General features: G+C 37.8%; 1 protein-coding gene across 8 annotated transcripts in view; it reads left to right on the forward strand.

Moving 5' to 3' along the window:
• Positions 1-249: 249 nt before the first annotated feature.
• The window catches only part of FRS2 (fibroblast growth factor receptor substrate 2), a 120,869-nt gene continuing 98,206 nt past the window's right edge, over positions 250-22,912 (forward strand). For all 8 annotated transcript variants that reach the window (XM_089920985.1, XM_089920986.1, XM_089920994.1 and 5 more), the window contains exon 1: positions 250-509. The gene's annotated coding sequence lies outside the window, so the exon portion shown is untranslated. The remainder of the gene's footprint in view (positions 510-22,912) is intronic.

Below are 22,912 nucleotides of genomic sequence, written 5' to 3' on the forward strand. Positions count from 1 at the left end.
AGGTAGATTGGAGTGGTAAGAATACTGGAAGAGTCAGAGGGCGGGGTGTAGGCGCTGGATCCTTGCACCTAAATTTTCTGAGACCCGGGTTTGCTCCTCTGTACAATCAGGTGGACTGAGTGGAACGCGTCGAAGAGTGGTAAAGGATACAGCCGGAGTTTGGGGAAACGAAGGGCCACGGGGCAGAAAGGGTTAGCGACCAGCCCGGGGGCGGACTTGCGGGAGCCCTCGGAGAAGCCCCGCCCCGCCCCGCCCCACTCCGCTCCGCCCCGCCGCGCCCCGCCTCGGAGGCCCTGGCAGCTCCAGCCCGGGAGCAGTTCCGGTGCCAAAACCCTTCCCTCCCCCGCTCCCCCGGAAGTGCTTTTCCAGGGTTCGGGCCGGAGAGAGGCCTTGTAGGTACAGACGCTGAGGCTCGGTCGGCTCCGAGAAGGGCCTCTTTCCCGGGTGGGAGTCCGGGGTTCCGCGCCCGCCAACCCGCGCCTTGCCCCCTCCCAGCTCCCGGGCCGACGGTGAGTGGCCGTCGGAGTGAACTGCGACGGCCGCGGGCCGCGTCGGGGCTGGCGCTCTCGGGCCCCCGCTGCCCGCTCCGGGCTACGGGCTGGGCTGTCGGGGTTCGAGAAAGGGGGTTGTCGACCGCCGCGGTTTTCGCCCAGCCCGCGGGGCGGGAAGGAGCGGGCGGTGGGGCCGTGGGGTGGGCGGGGCGGAGCCGGGGAGGGGGTTCCCGGAGCTGTTGTTGCTGTTGGGACTTGAAAGTAAGAATGGGCTGGGCCTCCGTCCATCCAACCCCCTCATTTCTGCTCCCCCAAATCGTCGCGCTGCCTCTCGGATTTGGTTTTCTCTGTCGGACCCGGGTCTGGGAATCTGGACGTCAGACCCAGTCTTGGGCTCTAGTTCCCGACTTCCGCGACCTCTGGGTCTGTCCTCGGGCTCAGTAATTAGCTGGGGTCCCAGAGGTGGTGTCTCCTTGGTCCCAGGGCGGGGCGAAGCGTGTGTAGATACCGGAGATCTTTTGCAAGGCTTTACATCTAGACCCGCTTAGGTGTTGCCTACGGTCGATTTGGACTGCGCTTGGGACGGGTTCTGGATACGTAGGTCAGTGTGGCACCACCGTGCCTCCGATGATCTTTACTCACTCGAAAGCTTACTCAAGCTGTTGTTGAAGTCACTTAAAAAAACAACTTGCTTGAGGAAAATCGGGAGCTCAGGTAAATTCCCTTATTTTCTTGGCAGACGTAAAAAATGCTTTCTCTAATCTACATTCCTAATTCTGTGGCTCTCAGAAGTCACAGTTGGTTGATGAGTTTAGTCTGCGTTTGTTGCACAAATTGACTGCAAAGGGTTGGAGAATTATTATGCCCCCTCTTTCCCGAATTTTGTATACTTGGAATTGTCATTTTCCTTAACAGTTCATATTTGGAATTGTTATTTTCCTTAACTTTTAAAGAAAAATTGTTCTCTGTAACTCCAAGGAGGTTCCTTAGACTGTTACAGCTGTTCCTGCAATGCAGAGGTTCACACAGGTGGGCAGAGGTGTTTTGTTTTTTGTCTTTAGTTGTTGTTTTTTAATTTATAGTATGAGGTGTTTACTTCGGATAAATTGAGCATTTCCTAGAGGAGAAAGTGATGTAGGTAGTTGTTTTTAGTGAACAGATTTTAGGTAATAAACTACTCCTGAAAGGTTTGTAGGAATTAGGATTTTCCACATTTAATGGTGATTTTTAAATTATGATCATAAGGGGATGCAGTTACTGCAGATTTTGACCACCAGTAGATGACCATTGTTTTTGCGGTGTAAAGTATATGCACACCATCTTTGTGAAACCAGTGACACTTGCCTGCACTTCTCATCTTGTGCTTATATTAGGACTTATGCTGTAGTTTTTTGGGGGTACTTATCTCATTTTCTCACCTCCCACAACTGGAAGGGGAGGTAGTCTCATGAATTAGGGAAAATAGACTGAAGTGACAAGTTCAGGGAACTCTCTTATGCAAAAGAAGATTTATTTCAGGGTTGTTGATCTTCAACAGGCAAAGGGTGGATGATTTTTAAAGTCCCTGGAAAAAATTGTGAAGTGAAGATTAGTTGCTCAACTTTTAGATTTAGATGAAAACTGTAGATTCTTAGCTATTTGAAATGCTCTAATTGTTTAGAGTCTATGGTTGGAATATTGGAATTGAGAGAATCTGGAAATGGAGTCAAGTTACGGATCTGTACTGAAGGTATGATAGTTAGTGTGTTTTGAAGGGAGGGATTTCAAGAATTGTAAGAACAGAAAAAGGTAATTGGGGAAAATCAGAAACCCTTAGTAAATTTAATTATGTTTAGTTCAACAGATACTGAACATTTACATTGGAGATTATATCATTCAAATTAATTCAACAGATATTGCTATGTTAGGCATCAGGCTATGTTAGGCAACCATGTAGGAGCAAGTAAAGATACAGCCCTTACAGCTAAGCTTAATGTTTTTGGCAATAATTTTTTTAAGGTTTGTCAGAAATCATGAAGAGCATATTAAATATTTAGGCATATTAAAATATTTTTCTAATTGGAGGTGAGTTCTTCGTGCTTCATGAAAATCACTGCTAGGCATTATAGGATGCAAAGATTAAATCTTGGGTCTTTAGGAATTTGAAATCTAGAAGGGGATGTCAGATATTTGTATAAAAATTTACAGCATATAGAAATATACGTTAATACTACATGAGTGGTTTGATCTAAAGTTTGGAGTTGTACGAAAGGAAAATGGATTCATTCTTAGCTAGAGTAACATGGGAAGTGGTGGAGGTATAGGTATATTATAGGTATATTATAAATATATATATAATGCTTATAAAGTTAGCTCTGAAGCTCTTATTTATTGAGCATTTAGTGTATACCAGGCTCTATGCTAGTTGCTTTACGTACATTTTCTAAGCCTCATAACAACATCTAAGCATATTTCTTAATAATGAGGGCACTGATACCCTGATACCGGGGTAACTTATCCAGGCTATGTAGCTAGCAGGTAACTGAGCCCCAATTTGAATCCAGGTCTGCCTGGTGCCAAAGCCTGTGTGTTTTCGCTACAGCATGCTACCTTGCAATAAACCAGCAGCTTGAGTTCAACACTGCAGAAGGTAAGACTTTTCTAAGCCAAAAGTTTAGGGGCTGGGAGTAGGTGGATGAAGAAAGCTTTTTAAATAAAGTTTATGATGTGAGCACAAATGTGGAGGTGGGAAAGTTCATTGTGTCCTCAGAGGAAAGTTAGTGGACCAGATTACCTAGAATATAGGGTTCATTTTTGGGAATAAGAGATGAGGTTTGAAATTTAAATTGGGGCTGGATTGTGGAACATGTTTAAATGCTGTATTTAGGAGTATTTGGGAAGTAATGAGAAACTACCAAGGTCTAATAGTGTAGTGTGTAGAATGATTTGTTGCAGACAGCTGACTTTCAATAGAGTATAAATAATAGGCAAGGGCAGTGGTATTGGTATGATTTACTAGGTGGATGGGAGGGAGGGATTGTTGGGAATGGTTTGGAGGAAGTGGAGGTTGAAGATTACACTCATTTTAAGTGTGGGTGATGGCAATGGTGGTACTATTACTAGAAATATGGACAAGAAGGTGCATAATGAGATCAGTTTTGAATATGGTGAGTTTTTTATATACTTGCCAAACACTGGAAATGCTCAGAGGTTTTTGGAAATATGGGTTTGTAGTTCATGAGAGAGGTCAGTGCTAGGCATACATTAAACGTGTGTGGAGAATAATATAAACAGATGTATTAGTTGAATATGTATATGAAGATGGAAGAGCCAAGGGATAGTTTAGATGGAAAGAAAAAAAAAACCCTTTATTTTAGATGGCATCTATTTAAAACAGAAGGAAAAGACACTAAATAGATAATTTTATTCAGTGGGTAGAAAACTTGATAGTCTGTATACTGCTCACTCACATTGCAGATTCAGATGGAGTAGAAAAGAATCCGATCATTGAAAATCTAATTGGGAAACAACTTTCTTGCCGTTGCTAGTAAGAATACTGTGCTATCATTACTCTATTTCAGAGAGGAAGAACTATTTCAGACTCATTTGGTTCAGGGTGTTAGTCTTTGGTTACTGTAGAGCTGTTTGGTTGTTCCTTTTCGACATTTGTTGGCAAGTGATATGGAAGCAATTCTCTGATATTGCTTTTTATTCTCTTTATTTATTCTCTTTAAGTATTCTCTTTATTTATATGTATGACTTTCAATTTTGGTTTCAATATCAAGAACTTCTGATTATTCAAAGATAATTTTTGTGCCTCCTGTTACTACTGGCTGCTAATAGTGCTTTTCATAGAAAATGGTATTTAATTACATATTTTTCTTTCAACTCTCTTTTCTTTTTATAAGTACTTTTGATTAACATGAGTAGTTTTGTCTCTAATGTTTGGACTATCCTAGAGAGATAGAATGATAAGACACTTTTTATCCATCATATAATGATACTATATATTTTAATTTGGAAACTAAGAACTATAGATTTATAGAACTTGATGTGGTTTTCTGTTTGGATATTTAATTTAAGGGAACCTGTGTATCAGTGTGTAAAAGATTGTAATTATTTGCAGAATGAGGCTTAGAGTTGTAACTTTTTGAGGGCAAGTTGATTATTTTTAGACTGAGTTACCATGGAAGTGTTTATTTCCTTCTTGATCATTCATACATTCCTTTTGTTTTTAGGAATATGGCTTTCACTCTGTGAAAGCCAGGCACTTGGGAACACGGAGGAGTCCTGTGTCAGTGTTGTCGGAGGCAGGGGTTTGTGTGTGCTTTGTCTGGGCTGGTTAGCTTAGTTGCCTTGAGCCTGCTATTCATGAGGCAAAGGTCAGGAGTTCCATTTAGCTTCAGTCTGAGTGATGGCCAGGGAGTACACCTCTCACTCCTGCCAGCTGTCTTGGAAATTCCTCGGTTGTCCTTGGTCACAAAGGTGACTGGGTTGGGATGGATCTTTTTACCACTGGAAGAATATTAGAGGAAATTTAGCATGATGGTTAGGAACTCTGACTCTGGAATCAGACAGACTCGTGTCAAAATTCTTGGTCTGTGACCTTGGGAGAGTCCCTAAACCCCTCCCAGCCTCGATTTCCTCGTTATTGAATAGGTTAATATTTGGTTTGGGCATGTGCTACCATTGCTTTCTTTTTCCAAGTGGGAGTTAGCTGCTTCGACCCGTGGTTCCCAAATGTTGGACTGTGGAGCGGTGTCAGTCCATGATAAAGTTTTCACTTGTTTGAAGTGAAATGAGAATGAGTGAACTTCTCATAAACCTACACTTATTTAATTTAGAAGATAATATTTTTTTTCTAAAATTATCTCTTACCATTTTTGGTATAGGCATATTAGGTTTTTTTAAAATGAAATAATGGTGATAGTAATTGGTAGTTATTTTCTTTTTAAATGTCTTTGAAGAATAAAAGTTGGCAACTCTGTGTTCATTCCCCCCCGCCCCCCACCTTTTTTGTCACCTAAAGATTACGACTTTGTGAAATCTGAAAATCTTGGTTTAAACAGAGCCAGGGGCTTCCCTGGTGGCGCAGTGGTTGAGAGTCCGCCTGCCGATGCAGGGGACGCGGGTTCGTGCCCCGGTTCGGGAAGATCTCACATGCCGCGGAGCGGCTGGGCCCGTGAGCCATGGCCGCTGAGCCTGCGCGTCGGGAGCCTGTGCTCGGCAACGGGAGAGGCCACAACAGTGAGAGGCCCGCGTACCGCAAGAAACAAAAACAAAAAAAACCAAAAAAAAAAAAAAAAAAAAGAAAGAAACAGAGCCAGGAGATTGGGGGGAGAGTACTCATCCAACATATTTATGCATATTCAAGTTAGGTTTGGGGTACATTCTACCCTTCGACTACCCTACAGGGGCTGTATTGTGATTCTCACCTCTATTGCATCTAATTTTGTCAAGTTTTACATTAATACTTATGGCACATTTCAAGGAGCAGTTCAGATTGTTTTCAGTTGAGTTCAAACAAGTTGCTCCAAATTATTTGTTTAAAGCTGTGTTTCTCAACCGGAGTCCCACGAGGAGACCAGCGAACCGTGGGGGCCGCTGCTGTAAGTCATCCTCTGTTGATGAGCCAGGAAGACAAATACCTCGCCTTTGACATAGTGAAGTAGCAGAAAGTGGCTTTCCTTTTCACCTCTCCTGCAGGATCGTTGAAGCTAGAGTGAGAAAATCTTCCTTTAATATAGCAAGTAAATCTTGTACACATATTGGTATTCAGAATGCTTTCTAGAGAAAGAGAATGGTTCAGTACTTTGCATAATGGGTTATGTAAGTGAAGCCCCAGAAGTCCTCCTGGGGTCACAAAACAATTATTAGCGTAAGTGTTTATTGAAATTGCATTCAGCTGTTTAGATGAGAAGCTTATTGACCCCCTGGTTCACTTAGAGTTGAGGGAAAACTTACATTGCAAACCTAGCCTAAGTGACTGTTAAATTAAGGCTTAATATTTGTTTCCTTCGAATGTTTTTGGTTAGGTAGTTTAAAAAATTCGAGTGCTATAGAAATACTTAATTTGTGTTAGAATGCCTAAAGCAAAATGTTCAGGTTCAGCTGAAACAGGCCCTCTGCCCTTTGATTTTAAAGACAGTGGACGTTTGCTGCTTTAGGTATTAAGGATGCTATTGTTTTATAGAGTTTTGTTGTACATCATTGTTTCTGTTAAATAAGTAGAATTCATTTATTTTAAGAATGCTTAAATTTTTCCTCCGAAGTGCTGCTGATGGCAGAAATGAATGGTATGTTCAGAAGTCTGGAGGTACGGCCCAGAGTGTCCCGCTATAAGTAGAAAATTTCATGATGCCTATAGCGTTTTGTTTTTAAAAATTCATAAGAATTTTGCATTTTGCTATTTTATATGTATGTAAACAGTATCTTAAAGTACTGCCAACTAAAGTTGGTGCCCCCAAGAAGGGTCATGTGTTCATCCTGTGGATTTTTGTATCCTTTTGATGTGGCTTGTATTACAATTTAGTAGCACTATGTTTAACTATTTAATTTTGGCTCATTAAAAAAAAAATCCTGTGTTCTGATGATTTTGGTGAGACATGGGAGATGGTGAAGAGGTCCTCACACTTTCTACATATTTCTTAACAAACAGCAAACTATTTAAAAGTACTACTAAGGAACTGTAGTTTCATGGAACTAAAATGACTTTGAAAGGAGATTTAATAATTATGAAAGTAAGAACATCTGAAAATTTAAGATTATTCAATTATCAGTATATTTCTAATGTTATGAAAATATAGCAGCATTGTCTAAAACACTTACTGCAGTGATGGAAATATTCTGTATCTGCATTATTTAATATAGTGGACCTCAAATGGCTACTGAGCACTTAAAGTGCACTGAATTTTAAATTTTATTTAATTTTAATTAACTTTAAGTGTGAACAGCCCCTTGTGGCCTCTGTATTAGTGCCACTCTCTAGGGTTAGGAAGACAAGAGGGGGAAGAGAGGTTAGGAATCTTCGTGCCTCCCCTCAGCTCAGTTATAGGCAACGATTAGGCACTCAGTAGGTACTTGTTAAATAAAATAATGAATCTTTTTTAATTCTTTCAATTTTAAATACCAAGGTCTGGGACATATTCTAGATTTTTAGGGAATGATGACTAACCTTTCGGTTTTTTTCTTGTGTTGATTTTTAAGATTTACTTTTATTACAAAAGCATATAGGATAATAAATGTACAACTTAAATAATTATAAAATGAACTACCATGTACCACTAACTAGCTTAAACAGTAGAACACTGCCTCTTTGAAGCCCCTTTGTACTTCTCACCACTTGTGTTCTCTGGCATGGTTCCTAAGTAACCGCCGTCTGAATTTTGTGTTAATCATTCCCTTGCTTTTCTTTTTAATTTTGGTGAATGTATTTTTAAAAAATCCATTTTCCTCTCTCTTCACATTTGGAAGATAAATTCTGTGTAGTTTTCCTTTATCTTAGTTCTCCCTGACTCCCAACAAATTAGATATTATTGTTGTTTTAAACACTGTTGCTTTGATTTGCCTATATATTTACAAGTGTCTTTGCTCCTTTCCATTTGCATCTCAGACTTCCTGTCTGGGATCTGGGATCAGATCATTTTCTCTCTGCCTGAATATCCTTTAGAGGGCCTGTTGTTGAAAAACTTTTTATTTGTTTGAAAGTACCTTAGTCTTATTCCTGAAGGTAGCTATTCTGAGTGTGCATTCAATGCTAGCAGTGTTTTTTTCTTTATTATAGATCTTATTCCATTCTCTTCTGGCTTTTATTGCTGTTGAAAAATTGGTAATTCAAATGTAATTTGTCATTCCTTTAGAGATACAGTTGGCCCTCCATATCTGCAGGTTCTGCATCCTTGGATTCAACCACCTATGGGTTGAAATATTCGGAAAAAAATTCTAGAGAGTTCCAGAAAGCAAAACTTGAATTTGTTGCATGTTGGCAACTATCTATATAGCATTTCCACTGTATTAAGTATTAGAAGAAATCTAGAGTATACAGGAGGACATGCACGGGTTATATGCAAATACTCACAATTTTATATAAGGCACTTGAACATCGGAGGGGTATCCTGTGGCATCGTGGAACCGTTCCCGTTTGGATAACCGAGAGACGACTGTATCTGTTGTTTCATTATAGCTAGTTTTAGAATCTTTTCTTTGTCCTTGGTGTTCTGCACTTTCATTTTGATATGTCTAGAAGACGGTTTCTTTTATTTATCGTGCTTGGTATTCAGTAGGCTTTGAAATCTGAAGATTGGTGTCTTTCAACAATTTTGGAGAACTGTTGGCCGTTTTCTCCTCAGATTCATTTTCTATACTTTCTATCTGAAACTTGTATTTGAAGTATGTTAGATCTTTTTACTCTATCCACCAGGCCTCTTAACCTGTTTTTTATATTTTCCATTTCTGTATTTTTCTGTATTGTGTTCTGGATAATTAGTATCTCTTCTTCCCAGTTAGCTAATTCTAACTTCAGCTTTGTTCACCTGTTTTATTGAATTTTTTCACTTTAACAATTATATCAATTTTTTTTTATTGTGGTAAAATATACATAAATAGAATTTACCATTTTAACCATTTCAAAGGTACAGGTCAGTGACATTAAGTATATTCACATTGTTGTGCAATTATCACCACTGTCCATCTCCAGGACTTTTTTCATCATCATAAACTTCGTGAAGTCGGTACCCATTCGACGATAAGTCCCTGTTCCCTCTTCACCCAGCCCCTGGCAACAACTATTTTACTTCCATGAATTTAACTATTCTAGGAACCTCATATACGTGGATCATACAATATTTGTCCTTTTGTCTGACTCATTTCACTCAGCATAACGTCTTTAGGGTTCATCTGTGTTGTACTATGTTTACTGAGTTTCTAAAAATTTCATTTACTGTGTTTTCTTTATCTCTAGAAGCTCCATTCAGTTCCTTTTTAAGACTGTTTATCCTTTTTTTGTAGTTATTCCTTTTTTAGTCATGTTCTCAAGATATCTTTTATTTCTTAAAAATCTATTAAATATACTTATTTTATATTTGTCTGATAATTCCAGTATCTGAAGTCTTTTTTATTTATTTTTTTATTAAAAACTTATTTATTTTTTTTTATTTTTGGCTGCATTGGGTCTTTGTTGCCATGTGCGGGCTTTTTCTAGTTGCGGCGAGTGGGGGCTGTTCTTTATTGCGGTGCGCAGGCTTCTCATTGCGGTGGCTTGTTGCGGAGCACGGGCTCTAGGCATGCAGGCTTCAGTAGTTGTGGCACGTGGACTCAGTAGTTGTGGCTTGTGGGCTATAGAGCGCAGGCTCAGTAGTTGTGGTGCATGGGCTTAGTTGCTCTGTGGCACGTGGGATCTTCCCAGCCCAGGGCTCAAACCCTTGTCCCCTGCATTGGCAGGCGGATTCTTAACCACTGTGCCACCAGGGAATACAGTATCTGAAGTCTTTGCAGATGTGATTCTGCTGTTTGTTTTGCTGGCTCTTGCTCATGGTGCTGTGTTTTCCTAATTTGTTTTGTAATTGGACTGTGAAGTTCCTTAGAACTTTCTCTCTATTAATTTTGCAGAGTGATTTTTAAAATATAGTGTATAGCTTAGATCTTATAAGTAACCCCCTGGAGATTAGTATCCTGTGTTCTTAAACTTTTTATTTTGAAATAATTTCTAACTTACAGTAAAGTTGCAGGAGTGATATAGTAGACTCTTACACCCTTTACCCGTATTTACCAACTTTTAACATTTTGCCATATTTGTCTTACGGCACACACAAACATTATTATTTATTTTTGTGAACCATTGAAGAGTATGTTGCATGCCTTTTTTACTTCTTAATACCCCAGGGTGTATTTTCTAAGGATAAGGTACTCTCTTATATAATCACAGTACTGTTATCAAATTCCAAAGTTTAACATTGATAAATACTTTAGTCTGCATACACTTTATATGCCAATTCTGTAGATTTGATCATATCTTGTATTTGGTTGTCCTTTCTTTTTAGTCTCCTTTAAAGTGGAAGAGTTCCTTAGCTTCTCTTTGTCTTTTATGCAGTTAAAGAATATAGGTAAGTTATTTTATAGAAAGTTTTTCAATTTGGATTTGCCTGATTTGCCTCATGATTTCAGGTTATTTATTTTCAGCCAGACTACTGCAAAAGGTATGTGTCCCTCTCAGGATGTCACATGGGGATATACATATGTCCATTTGCCCCTCATTAGGGATTTTAATTTTGGTCAGGGTGTTGACTGGTTTATTCACTGTATAGTTACTGTTTTTCCCCTTACAGTTAGTAAGCAACCTGCAGGGAGATCCTAGTGTTGTGTTTTTCTTTTTTTTTTTTTTTAATTAATTTATTTTTGGCTGCTTTGGATCTTCGTTGCTGCACGTGGGTTTTTTTTTTTTTTTTTTTTTTTTTTGCAGTACGCAGGCCTCTCACTGTTGTGGCTTCTCCCGTTGCGGAGCACAGGCTCCAGACGCGCAGGCTCAGCGGCCATGGCTCATGGGCCTAGCCGCTCCGCGGCATGTGGGATCTTCCTGGACCAGGGCACGAACCCGTGTCCCCTGCATCGGCAGGTGGACTCTCAACCACTGCGCCACCAGGGAAGCCCCTTGTTTGCTTTTTTAAACTTAACATTATATTAAGTATTTCCTGTGCTATCATCATACTTAATTTTTGCTATTATAAGAAACGTTGCAGAAAACACCCAAGAGTATATATTTTTTTCATATTTTTAGTTATTTCCTTATAGCAGATTCCCAGGTGTGTGATACTGAGCCAGAGGATCTGAAGGTTTATTAATCCTGAGACATTCAGTCAAATGGCTTTTCAAAAGGGGACAGTATTACTAGTACTGTTTCACTGTATCTTTGTTAGATTGGATATTAGTTTTACTTTTCGCCCCCTAACTTAATAAGGTGAAAAGGTACTTCATTGTTCTAATTTTAGAGTACATTTCTTTATGTAACAGTTTTTCCATGAAGAGTAAAATTGATTGTAATGTCAAAATGACATGAACTTTTAAAAAGGTGATTTTGCTTTTAAGTAATTTGGAAAAGCATTTTAATATCTGTGCCAGTGTTCAGCGGTTCTGAGCAGGAAGTTGAATCACCAGATCCTTCTCTTTACCTTGCCTGTAACCTCTTCAGTTTATAGGTTTGTTACCTACAGAATGATTACCAGTTTCTGCTTTGCTTCCTATCTTGTTTCTGCCGTTCACCTCCTAGTTACTCTCCTCAATCTGGGTCCTTGACCTTTTCCTCTGTTTGTTCCCTCTTCAGAGAGCTGTTGCTCCCTCCACTGGCACCGCACCAGCATCTCATTGACTTTTCCTACTTCCTTGTCAGCTTTAGGTGCCAGGTCACTCTGTTATGTTAATACATTACCTGCATTACTGTAATGTTATCCTTACAGTGTAACCCTGGGAGCCTGCAGTCTCAGTAGTATTGGATGTCTTCACTTTTTTGATGGCCACCACAGAGTTATATGGTTAATCATGTATGGAGTATGTATAGTTTACCCAAATATAAAAATAACAGAATAACAAGGAAATTGTGTGCCTTTTACTTTTCTGTTTTGGAAGAAAGCATTACTGTATTCTTAGAGTAGTAGTCAGACCATCAGGGTACTAACAAAACCCTTACAGTAAAACAGAAGTTTTAAATTGAATGTCATTAAGTGCCAGCACTGTGCTTAATTTTATTTAGTCGTCATAATATTCTTGTAAATTTTTGAGGTAGCTACATGTGAAGATCTCATATGTGATGTTGAGTAGAAAGTTGGAAAAGTTGATTAGCAGGGAATCATAAAAAATGATATATATTTTAAATTTTGACTCGAATATACATTCCTTCATCGTTTTTTTCCCCCTATAGGCTCAGGGCTTTTCTTTATGGATGGGTCCTTTCATTAGAGTTCTGAGTTGTCTTTTTAGCATAATCCACACCCATGAGGCATTTATCTGTTAAGTATTGCTGTCTAATAGAACAGAGAATTTATTTTATTTTATTTTATCTTTTTAGTTTTTTTATTGGAATATAGTTGCTTTACAATATTGTGTTAGTTTTTACTGTACAGCATAGTGAATCAGCTATACGTATACATATATCCCCCCTTTTTTGGATTTCCTTCCCATTTAGGTCACCACAGAGCATTGAGTAGAGTTCCCTGTGCTATACAGTAGATTCTCATTAGCTATCTATTTTCTACATAGTATCAATAATGTATATATGTCAATGCCAGTCTCCCAATTCATTCCCCCGCCGCCCCACCCCGGTATCCATACGTTTTAGAACAGAGAATTTAAAGGCACTTTTAATGTATTAAATAAAATCCTTCTACAGTTTTATGCTTTTTCAGCTATTCTCTTAAAGCTGTTTTACGTACATATAACTCTGTAATAACTTCCAAAAAAATAAGTAGCCTTTGAATCTTTTTGAATGTTTCAACATAATTTTCGGAGAAACAACCCCTTTCACGCTCATAATTCATCAGTTTACATAATCTTAAATTACATAATTACAATAACAAGTGCAGTTGGCATACATGGGTTTGGGAACAAACAGCTGGCTCTTGTTAAGCCTCCAGCTCATTTGGTGAGAGTAGAAGGGTGAGGACACAGTAAGAAAGTGGTTGACTTAGAGGACTACCAGGTGCAAGTGGTCAGCCTGTGATGGACATCAGGAAGTGATTTATGGAGGAATTTAAACTCTTTATTTCTCTAAGTTGATAAAGTAGAGGTCCTGTTAGATGAGTTTCTATTGAATTATTATTCTCATTTCTGTTTTATAGAGGAGAGCACTGAGGCTTCAGAGTTAAGTAAGATTCCCAAGGTCAGGCAGGTAATAAATGATGGAGCCCTAGGACTTATGAACAAATTGGACTTAGGAACGTGCTCTCGGAATGGAACTCGTTTGTATGTAGGGGACTTATTGTACTGTAATAGGTTTATAATACTTTTTCCAAATTAATACATAAAAAACAAAAAATAAAGAAAACATTTTTAATGTTACAGTACACTACCTTGAAAAGTACAGTAGTACAGTACAACAGCTGGCATCCAGGGGCTGGCATCGAGTGAACAGGGAAAAAAGAGTTACTGACGAGAGGGAGATGAGGAGGGAGATGGTAGAGCTGAAGGATCGTCAGCAATAGGAGACAAGAGGGCAAGCTGCAATTTCACTCACATCCTGGGCTTGAAATACAGATACTGTACTACTGTACCCTGTACAGTAAAGTACACAAAAACAGAACCACTTGTAGAGGATGCACGTACGTGACAATGTACGCACATGACAGTGTACGCCAGATACATGAACTAACTTACGTGATTGGACGTGTGAACGCATGTTCATATCTTTGAACGTTTGGAGCTTGAAGGTTCGTATGTAGGGGACTTACTGGATTTGTATCTAGATCTGTATAAGGCTCAAATATAGCATGTCCTTTTGCCTCCGGTGCAGGTGCTAGATGCCTTTTACGTCATCTTATTTACCCAGCCATTAAGTACTCTCCAGTGCTCTTTAGGTATGTTTGGGGTTGTGTTTTTGCAGTTATCCCACATCTTGGGCCCTTCTTTCATTTTCCTCCTTAGTGTTTCTTTTGTACTAACTATGTAAAGAATGAGGGTGCATCCCAAGGTGAAAATTAGGCTTACAATCATTTGTTTTTATTTTATATTGGCTATGTATATGTGAGAACAAGACTAAGATCTTGCAGTGTTTTAACTGCAAGATTGTGAAATAAAAGAATGTAAAGGGGAAAAATGGAGTGGGGAACAGACATAAACTTTGCTCTTCCTTCTGTTAAATTTCCTTCTTAGTTTGGAATCTGATCAATCTTTATCTGTCCATTACTTGTTATTTCATGAAGCATCAGTTGAGCCATTAGGATCTAAAGAAATGGATATGTATATAGTTAGTGTAAAAAGTTATATTTCAGACAGTATGTGAGGCTTTTAGGCTATTTAAATCTTGAAAATAGCTTAAATAATTCTCAGTTCTACCTTAGGTGGTACTCGACTCAGGATTGAAAACCATTGATATGAATTTAAATGTTCATTTGTGTGGTTGTTAATCTGTAACTTTGGTATGATTATAATTAATATTATGATTAGTATTACTCTTTAGTTAAGTTTATCAAGTACTTTGGACACTCTTGAGCCATAGTAAATGGTTTACTAGTAAATATAAAATAAAATAGAATAAAAAATGAAACTTATCAGTTGATAACATTCTTCTCCTTTCCCTTTGTAAATATCAAGATATATGAACTCCACATATTAATTCTAAGGCACTTTTTCTTCCTACTTCCTTTTTTTTTTTAAAAATACATTTATTTATTTATTTTTGGCTGAGTTGGGTCTTTGTTGCTGCGCGTGGGCTTTCTCTAGTTGTGCCGAGCGGGGGCTACTGTTCATTGCGGTGTGCGGGCTTCTCATTGAGGTGGCTTCTCTTGTTGCAGAGCATGGGCTCTAGGTGCGCAGGCTTCAGTAGTTGTGGCTCGTGGGCTCTAGAGCACAGGCTCAGTAGTTGTGGCTCACGGGCTGTAGAGCGCAGACTCAGTAGTTGTGGCGCCCGGGCTTAGTTGCTCCGTGGGTGGGACCTTCCTGGACTAGGGCTCAAACCTGTGTTCCCTGCATTGGTAGGCGGATTCTTAAGCACTGTGCCACCAGGGAAGCCCTCCTCCTGCTTTCTTAAGTGTAACTTTATTTCGTGATTTTTATTTCTTTTTCTTTTTTGACATTAGTCCAGGTGAATCTGGCAAAGGAATATACTAATTTTTTTTGATATGCCAGCTAGCATCTTTCACTTACTGAGATATATTCTAGCCTTCAGAATACTGTAATCGGTTATGACAACAAACCTTTGAGCTACATTTTTTAAACAAGTCATTAAGTCTGTAAAATTTAAATTGTACATAGTGATATAGCTGTGTGATTAGATGGCTAAGTCATAAATGTCATAGTGTTGTTAACAAGAGACCCCAAAAATGGTATTGTTTTTCACAAAAAATAAATATGATCCTCTTCCTAAATGTTACCATGTTATGTACCCCCCCGTCAAGATTTTTTTTCCCCTATTTTCCTGGTTTTATAATTGGACTCGAATCAGCGGAAGAGGGAACCAGATTAGTATTAGCTGCTGTTATGTTAATTGTTCTCTTTAGCAGCAAAACCAAAAATCATGAAATAGTAACATTTAAAAATAAACTTGAAAAAGAGTTTGAATTGTTTCTTTCAATTGCTTGAGTTTTAATTACTGAGGGACTGCTACGTTCAATCTTACTTGGAATTTAAGAGATAAAGAGAAAAATTCTGATAGAAAAATATCTTAAACGTTCTTTTGACATTTGAAACATTGCCCATGACTTTGTCCTCCCCCTTCCCCTTGTTTTCTAGCCTTTTGGATTTGAATGATTTTGGCCCTTTTTAGGTTCTTTACAAAATATTTCTGGTGCATGTACCCATTTGAGATCTAGACCCTAACCAGAAATTCCAGCCAGATAGTTTTTTTTTCCTTTTGGCGAAGCGCGGTTTTCAGAGTGCTGACAAAATTATTTTATTTCTGTGATAAAGGTTGCTTTGGGTAAGATAAATTCTTCACTTCTTTCTTCGCATATTATACTTTGTTTTGATTGATGCAGAGTTGCCATAGTTGTACCTCTTCTTACTAAAGAGGAAATGAGCCCTCTACCCTGTATATTGGTTATTGGTAACCTCTAGTAGCCCAGATTCTCAGTCCTGATTAACGTTGCCTACAGATGAGGAAAGTAGAACTGTTTATGCATCAGAGGATTGGCGAGAATTGTCTAAATTCTTTAACAAATTTTTAGCTTACTCATCTTTAATAAAAGGGTAATATGTGTACATGATTCAAAATTCAAAGGTGCAAAAGGGTATATTGTGAAAACAAGTCTCATTTCCCATTTCCCTGTCTACTGGGTCCTCTTCCCTGAGGCAACTGCTGTTTGTAGCAAGTTTCTTCCTACATTTACAACCATATCCACTCTTTTTTTATTGGTTACATAGTATTGAATATACTATACCTTCCATTTTTGGTTGATATGTAGGTTTTTTCTTATCTTTTCCTTTTATAAATAATGCAGCAGTGAGTATTGTATACATATATCACACCTGTGTAAATATATCAGTACTTTGAATTTTAGAAGTGGAATCTCTGTGCCAATAGATACATGCATTAAAAATTTTAATAGGTATTACCAAATTATTCTTCATGGTATATTCATTTCTAAAGTTAGAATATTGGTTTTATAATATATTCTTTGCAAAAGTGTGATCACTGGTTGGTAATATGCTGTTTATAACCAGATTTATTTTCTTTCCTTTTATTAATTATGTGGTTGTAAGCACGGCTCACTCATGTTGCACAAGCTACCGGCATTCACTTGTTTACTTTGTCACAAATCTATTGTTTTAATCACTAGCAGTCATTGTAATTTGACTCTTTTATATAGGTAGCCTCTATCTTGTAAATGAATTTTTTTTTTTAATGAATTGTTTTAAAAAAGATTGTGGCTAGAGGCTTGGGATGGGGGAAATGGGGAATTAAAAAAAAGGAATTTGGGATTAGGAGCCTGTTTTTCCAATAAGTCATAAAAATGGTATTTAGCTTATTACTAGGTCAGGCAATAAAAAATGTTGTAACTCATTGTATCACAATATATTCGAATCACCCTTTATAAGACTGGTGGAAATTCATTCATCTTGTTGCATTCCTCTCTTAGGGAACTGGGTCTACCCAAAATCTAGGCCCTTGTTTGTGACTTCCATTACCTGGGACAGGAGAGTAGGGGTTAGATAGGGTGATGCTTGGGGAGCAGTGAATGAGTTAGGGCTAAAAGAAGGAAAAATAGCAATAGAATGAGCTTAAGGTGCTTTTATTCCTTCCATTTGTTGCTACTCTGCAGTGCTGGGCCAAGATAAGGGAGGGAGCCAGGAAATGGGAAAGATGGGATTTTTTTCCCTTTCTTTCGAGTATCAGTACTTTCCTCTTTTACTAGTCCCATTCACAGGATCCTGATACCTGGGATTCAGGTGAGTTGAGATGAATTATGATTTGACAGAGGTGATGGAGAGGGATGAAAGTGAAAATACCTGTACTTGTCAGGAAGGTTTATAGAGTCTGAGAATAGGGATACAGAATGTAAAAGAAGATTTCTAGTGATAAGACAAAGAACCATCTGTATGTCAAGTATTTATAGCTTGTTTTTTTCTTTCTTTTTTTTTTTTGGAGGCAAGTGGGTGGGCAGTGTTGAGGGCATTTTAAGCATTGTTTTTGGGGGAGAGGCTCGTAACATCTTGGCTCCATGTGTATTTTTTTAAAGAGTATTCTAACCATTTTTCCCTAAAGTGAAAACATACACAAAGGCTCTGATTTAAAGAGAATGTTCTATTATATCTCAGTTGGTTTAAAGGTATCTGTGCTGGTCTCACTTGAAGTGGTAGCAATAATTCTCTTTCTATTCAGTTCCATGGTGGGGCAAACCAGAGTTGACTATACAGCTGTTGTCCTTAAATTTAGCTGTTGTCTAAATTTCTCAGTCTATTTATGAGCATCAACAAACACTTTGTGCATACTTTGTGCCATGGGTTGAATGGGTTTATTTTCCTTTAATTTAGCTTAAAACTAGTAATGGAATTCCTGAGGTTTTGAGAGGAACAGTGTTAGCAAACTTAGTTTTGAAACTAAAGGCAAATTAAGATACCAAGCAAAACAGAAGGAGACTATTGCTTTAGAAAGGGATCTTAAAACTCTGCTGACACTTGCAAACCCAGTGTCTTATATTTATATAAGCTTTAGATAGGAACTGCTGTTTTTCTAAAATTGTTGGTTTAAAAATAATTGTTACATTAGTGCATTTAAAAAGTTGCTTCTAACACACTTTTGGTATGTTTGAGCTCAGCCTTTTCAGCAGTGTATTTCAGACATTTGAGCATCAGCCTTTTTGGTCTTATTCTGTCTCAGACCGTTTAAAATAATTAAGATGGATTGTGGATGTCAGGAATTTGATAAGCTTCCATTAAAATCTAATGTATTTTTAAAAATTGCTTAAAATGGCCTTTAAACCTGTTAAAATATGCTACCATCATCTGAATTATGAAATTTAGCTGAGTACTGCTAAAATGACAAATGATAGCACTTGACATTTTGATGTTTGTTCTTTAAGTGTGCTGTTTCATTGCCTTTGGAAGATATTAGCAGCATGTACTCTGAAGGATTATAGTAATTAAAAATAGGACTTTCCCTGATTAAATCTATTTAATTCTAACTTTTTTTGTGCATCCCACTAATATTCATTTGAGACCTCAGCTATTCATGTGAATTTTACCCATGAGATTTTTTTGAGTGCCTGCTATGTGTTAAATCTCTCTACATATTTTGTTTTGTTGTTAGATATCTCTTACTATTTTAAAACTTCTCCAGGACAAGAGTTACATTTTCTTACATTCTTTGGTAATTCTGTACTGTGCAATGCGATGACTGCTTTGTTATGGTGGGTAGATACTTAGAGCTTATTTGCTCATTTGGCCATTTAACAGATGGTATCCTCAGCCTCTACAACTCAGCGCTTCCTTTGTTGTAGAGGCTGAGGATACCAAGTCCAATAAGAACCTGCCTTCAGGTTGGTTAGACTTTGATAGGAGATTCAGAAAATAAATCAGAGTACCATGTGTCATTCATAGTTTGAAGTTATCTTTGAGAGGTCCACAGCTCTACCTCTGATAGAGAAGATTTTTGTACTCACTCTGAAGAACGGAAACTAACATTTGTAAAGTGTCTAAAGGTTTCTGTATCAATTTATACTCCTAAATCCTTCAACATGAGCATGCTACCCATTTTAAACATGAGGAAACTTAGAGAAGTTGCATAATTTGTTGAAGGTCATTTAGATAATAAGTTGTAAAGGTGGGATTCTAACTTAGTGTTCTTTCTTTTATACCAGGGTTTCTTAACTTTAGCACTATTGACATTTTGGGCCAGGTTATTCTTTGTTGTGGGGGACTGTCCTATGCATTATAGGATGTTCAGCAGTATTCCTGGCTGAACTCCGGGCCGGGAGTAGGGTAAAGAAAGGAGGCATCTGGAGCACAAAATTTAAGAAATCACTCACTCTCAGGATCTTTTAAGTGCTGACTCAGCATTTAATCCTCACAACATTTGAGAAGGTTCTCCCATACCAGCCTGTTGATTCTAGGTTTTCATTCAGTATTCTCTGGTAAGGACATGAGGACTAAATGGCATTTAGATGTTCCTTGGGAGGTGAAGAGCAGTGATGAGCTGGGGCTTTTTGCCTAATTTGTCTCTCTCATCCCAGAACATATACTCTTGGGCAAAAATGACTAATAAGAAATGGCATTCATAAGTGCTAAGTAAACACCTTCTAAGTAGTACAGAGCTTAGAATCTTTAGGTGATATGTTACAGAACAAAGAAACTAGTTGCTTCAAACTAATGAAAACTTAGAGCAAAAATTGTACATTGAATACACTCAGTCTAATTAATTTGGTCCTGGTGGTCTAGCACTTACCTGCTGGTATTGATTTTATACTGTTAGAAATTGTGTTAATTATTTTCTCATGCCTCTGCTTCAGTATAAGTATATTCTTGTTGTATGGATACATCCATTAATACCTTTTGATTAACTGGACTGTAGCTTGCACGCTAAACAATCTTGGTAGTTTGTGTAGTTCTCTAGAATGGAGTCTTTCAAAACTGAAGGATGTAATAAAAACTTGAATTTTAGGAGAACTGAGCAATAGTGCCTAACAGAGTTATTAATAGTATCTAGATTTGGAGTCTTAAGTAGTTAGTTTTAACTTATATTTAACTTTCTGTTAAGCATGACTATTTGACCCATGATAATACTATTTTTTTCTTTTCTGTTTCTTTTTTGTCAGCGTTCGGTCTTCGTTGCTGTGCATGGGCTCTCTCTAGTTGCAGCAAGCTGGGGCTACTCTTCGTTGCGGTGCACGGGCTTCTCATTGCGGTGGCTTCTCTTGTTGCGGAGCACGGGCTCTAGGTGCATGGGCCTAAGTAGTTGTGGCACGCAGGCTCAGTAGGTGTGGTGTGCGGGCTCTAGAGCGCAGGCTCAGTTGTTGTGGCACATGGGCTTAGTCGCTCCATGGCATGTGGGATCTTCCCGGACCAGGGCTTGAACCCGTATCCCCTGCATTGGCAGGCAGATTCTTAACCACTGTGCCACCAGGGAAGCCCATCTTTTCTTTTTATATTGGTAAGACTGGGGCTAGATTACAGAAGTCCTTAAAAAGCTGGTAGAGTAGGCAGCTCTTGCTATTGGGTTGGCCAGAAAGTTTGTTCAGGTTTTTTGGTGCAAGGTTAGGAACTTTTTGGCCAGCGCAGTATTATAGGCAATAGAGAGCCATTAAAAATTGTCTCTTATTTCTAGACCCAAATTTAAGGGGTTTATGTGGTTAGTTCAGGCCCACTTGGATAATTCCCCGTCATAAGTCAACTTTATTAAAGTTAACCTAATCATGGGAGTGAAATCCCATCATATTTGCAGTCCCAAGGATTATGCAGGCTAATACACCAGGGAGCAGGGATCTTGGGTCTTTGAATTCTGCCTACCGCCGACAGTCCTCATTGTATAGCTGACAGTAAGTATTGCAGTTGCCTCTGTTGTGTCAGTCCTCCTTAATACATTTATCAGTGGCCACAGATGGTGAGCTTCTGCAGCAGTGGTAATAGATTTCCCTTTGGGCTCCTAAGAGGAGTTTGGGCAGATGTAGTTAGCAGGAAGTAGCCAAGTGGTGGAGCAGTGTCTACATTTTCCTTTTCAGTGCTAGGAGGGAGATGGGTAATGGTTGCTCAGATGCATTATATCATTCATGAGCAATGTATCCCATAAGTTTTAATTTATATTTTAAAATATACAGGTAGTCTAGTTACATCTCAACAAGAATACCACTTAAAAAACTTGTAGTGGAGCATAAAAGTTATTAGACATGGAGCTATGTTTCTGCCAATAACTCGACATTTTGGACAGATAGCATCCCATTTCCAATTTGAGATTGGGTACAAAAATATCCTAGGGCTGAGAATAGGCATAGTAAATTGCACCAACAAAAACCTTTTGTGAATTTACAGTGGAGGAAAAGTCTTCATTGAGTGTGCATGGAAAAATGTGATATAAACTCTTCATGCTTTAGTATAGTAGGTGGGACCTCATATTTTATATTAATTACTCTATATGATTAATTTTCAATGCAGATTCCAAAAGTGTTTTTGCACATGAGTTACTTATCTTTTTTTTTTCCTGTTATCTTCATCTTTGCAGAAGTGTTGCATTAGTTTTTCTTGTCTTATTTTTATCTTCATATTTACTTTGATTAATGCTTTTACTTTAACCTTAAAATTTCTCCTAGTGCTTTAAAAAAAATTATGAGACAGTAATGTTATCTTCAGATGTCTCTTATTTTCACTCTAGCACTGTTTGAGTTGGCCTTTAAGACATGCTTATTTTGCATAAGTTTGTCTTCATGGAGAAGAGTCACTTATAGCATTAACATTTCTAGGAATTGTTTCAAAATTTAGTTTATTGTCTTAATGTTAATAAGACTTCCAGAAGTCTGTTTTTTGTCCTATATCCCCAAAGAATATATTTGATTTTGTTGTTTTACTTGGGTTCTGTAGCATTTGGTTTGATCCCAGATATTTCAAAAAATTATAATTAACTTTTAGTCTTCTTTCTAGTTTATCCAGTAATTTAGAAGAGTACTGCAAATACAATTATGCTGATAAGTTGGGAAAGTACTGATATGTATTCTTCAGTGGAAATAATTTTAATAAGATATTAATACTGTTAACTACTAAATATATTTAAGGAGATTGCTTAATAAATGTTAATACTGTATTCAGCTACTAGATAAAACTTTGTGGTGGAAGCAATAAAACATTGTATGAGTTAATTTTTGGTAAGTTATAGAAATTTGTATAGCCTTTTGTACCGTCACCAGTGAAATGTAACTGAAGTTAATTAGTGTCTAACCCTGACTATTAGAGTATACAATTTTGATGGTCAAATATTTAACTAGTGTGATCTATAATCATTGAAACAAACTAATAATACATAAAAGTCGTTGTGTGTGTGTATGAACTGATACATTTTCAGAGAATTAAAAATAATAGATTCCTAAATGGCTAATAAAGTACTTTAGTGATTGTTACTATTCATTATTGATTTTCTGAATATTATTGATAAAACACTGATCCCAATTTCTGTTTTGCTCTTGATATCCACTACAATTATTTCCTTGGTGATAGGCTTGTATAATTAAATGTTAATCTAAGGCATAATCAAAGATGTGTGCTAAAGATCACATAACATATCCAAAGGTAAGTAGAAATAGTGATCCATCTACAAATAC

The sequence above is a fragment of the Delphinapterus leucas genome, chromosome 11 (genome assembly GCF_059928025.1).
Source record: "Delphinapterus leucas isolate spDelLeu-1000000601 "Yukka" chromosome 11, BTC_Dleu_Yukka2, whole genome shotgun sequence".
NCBI lineage: Eukaryota > Metazoa > Chordata > Mammalia > Artiodactyla > Monodontidae > Delphinapterus > Delphinapterus leucas.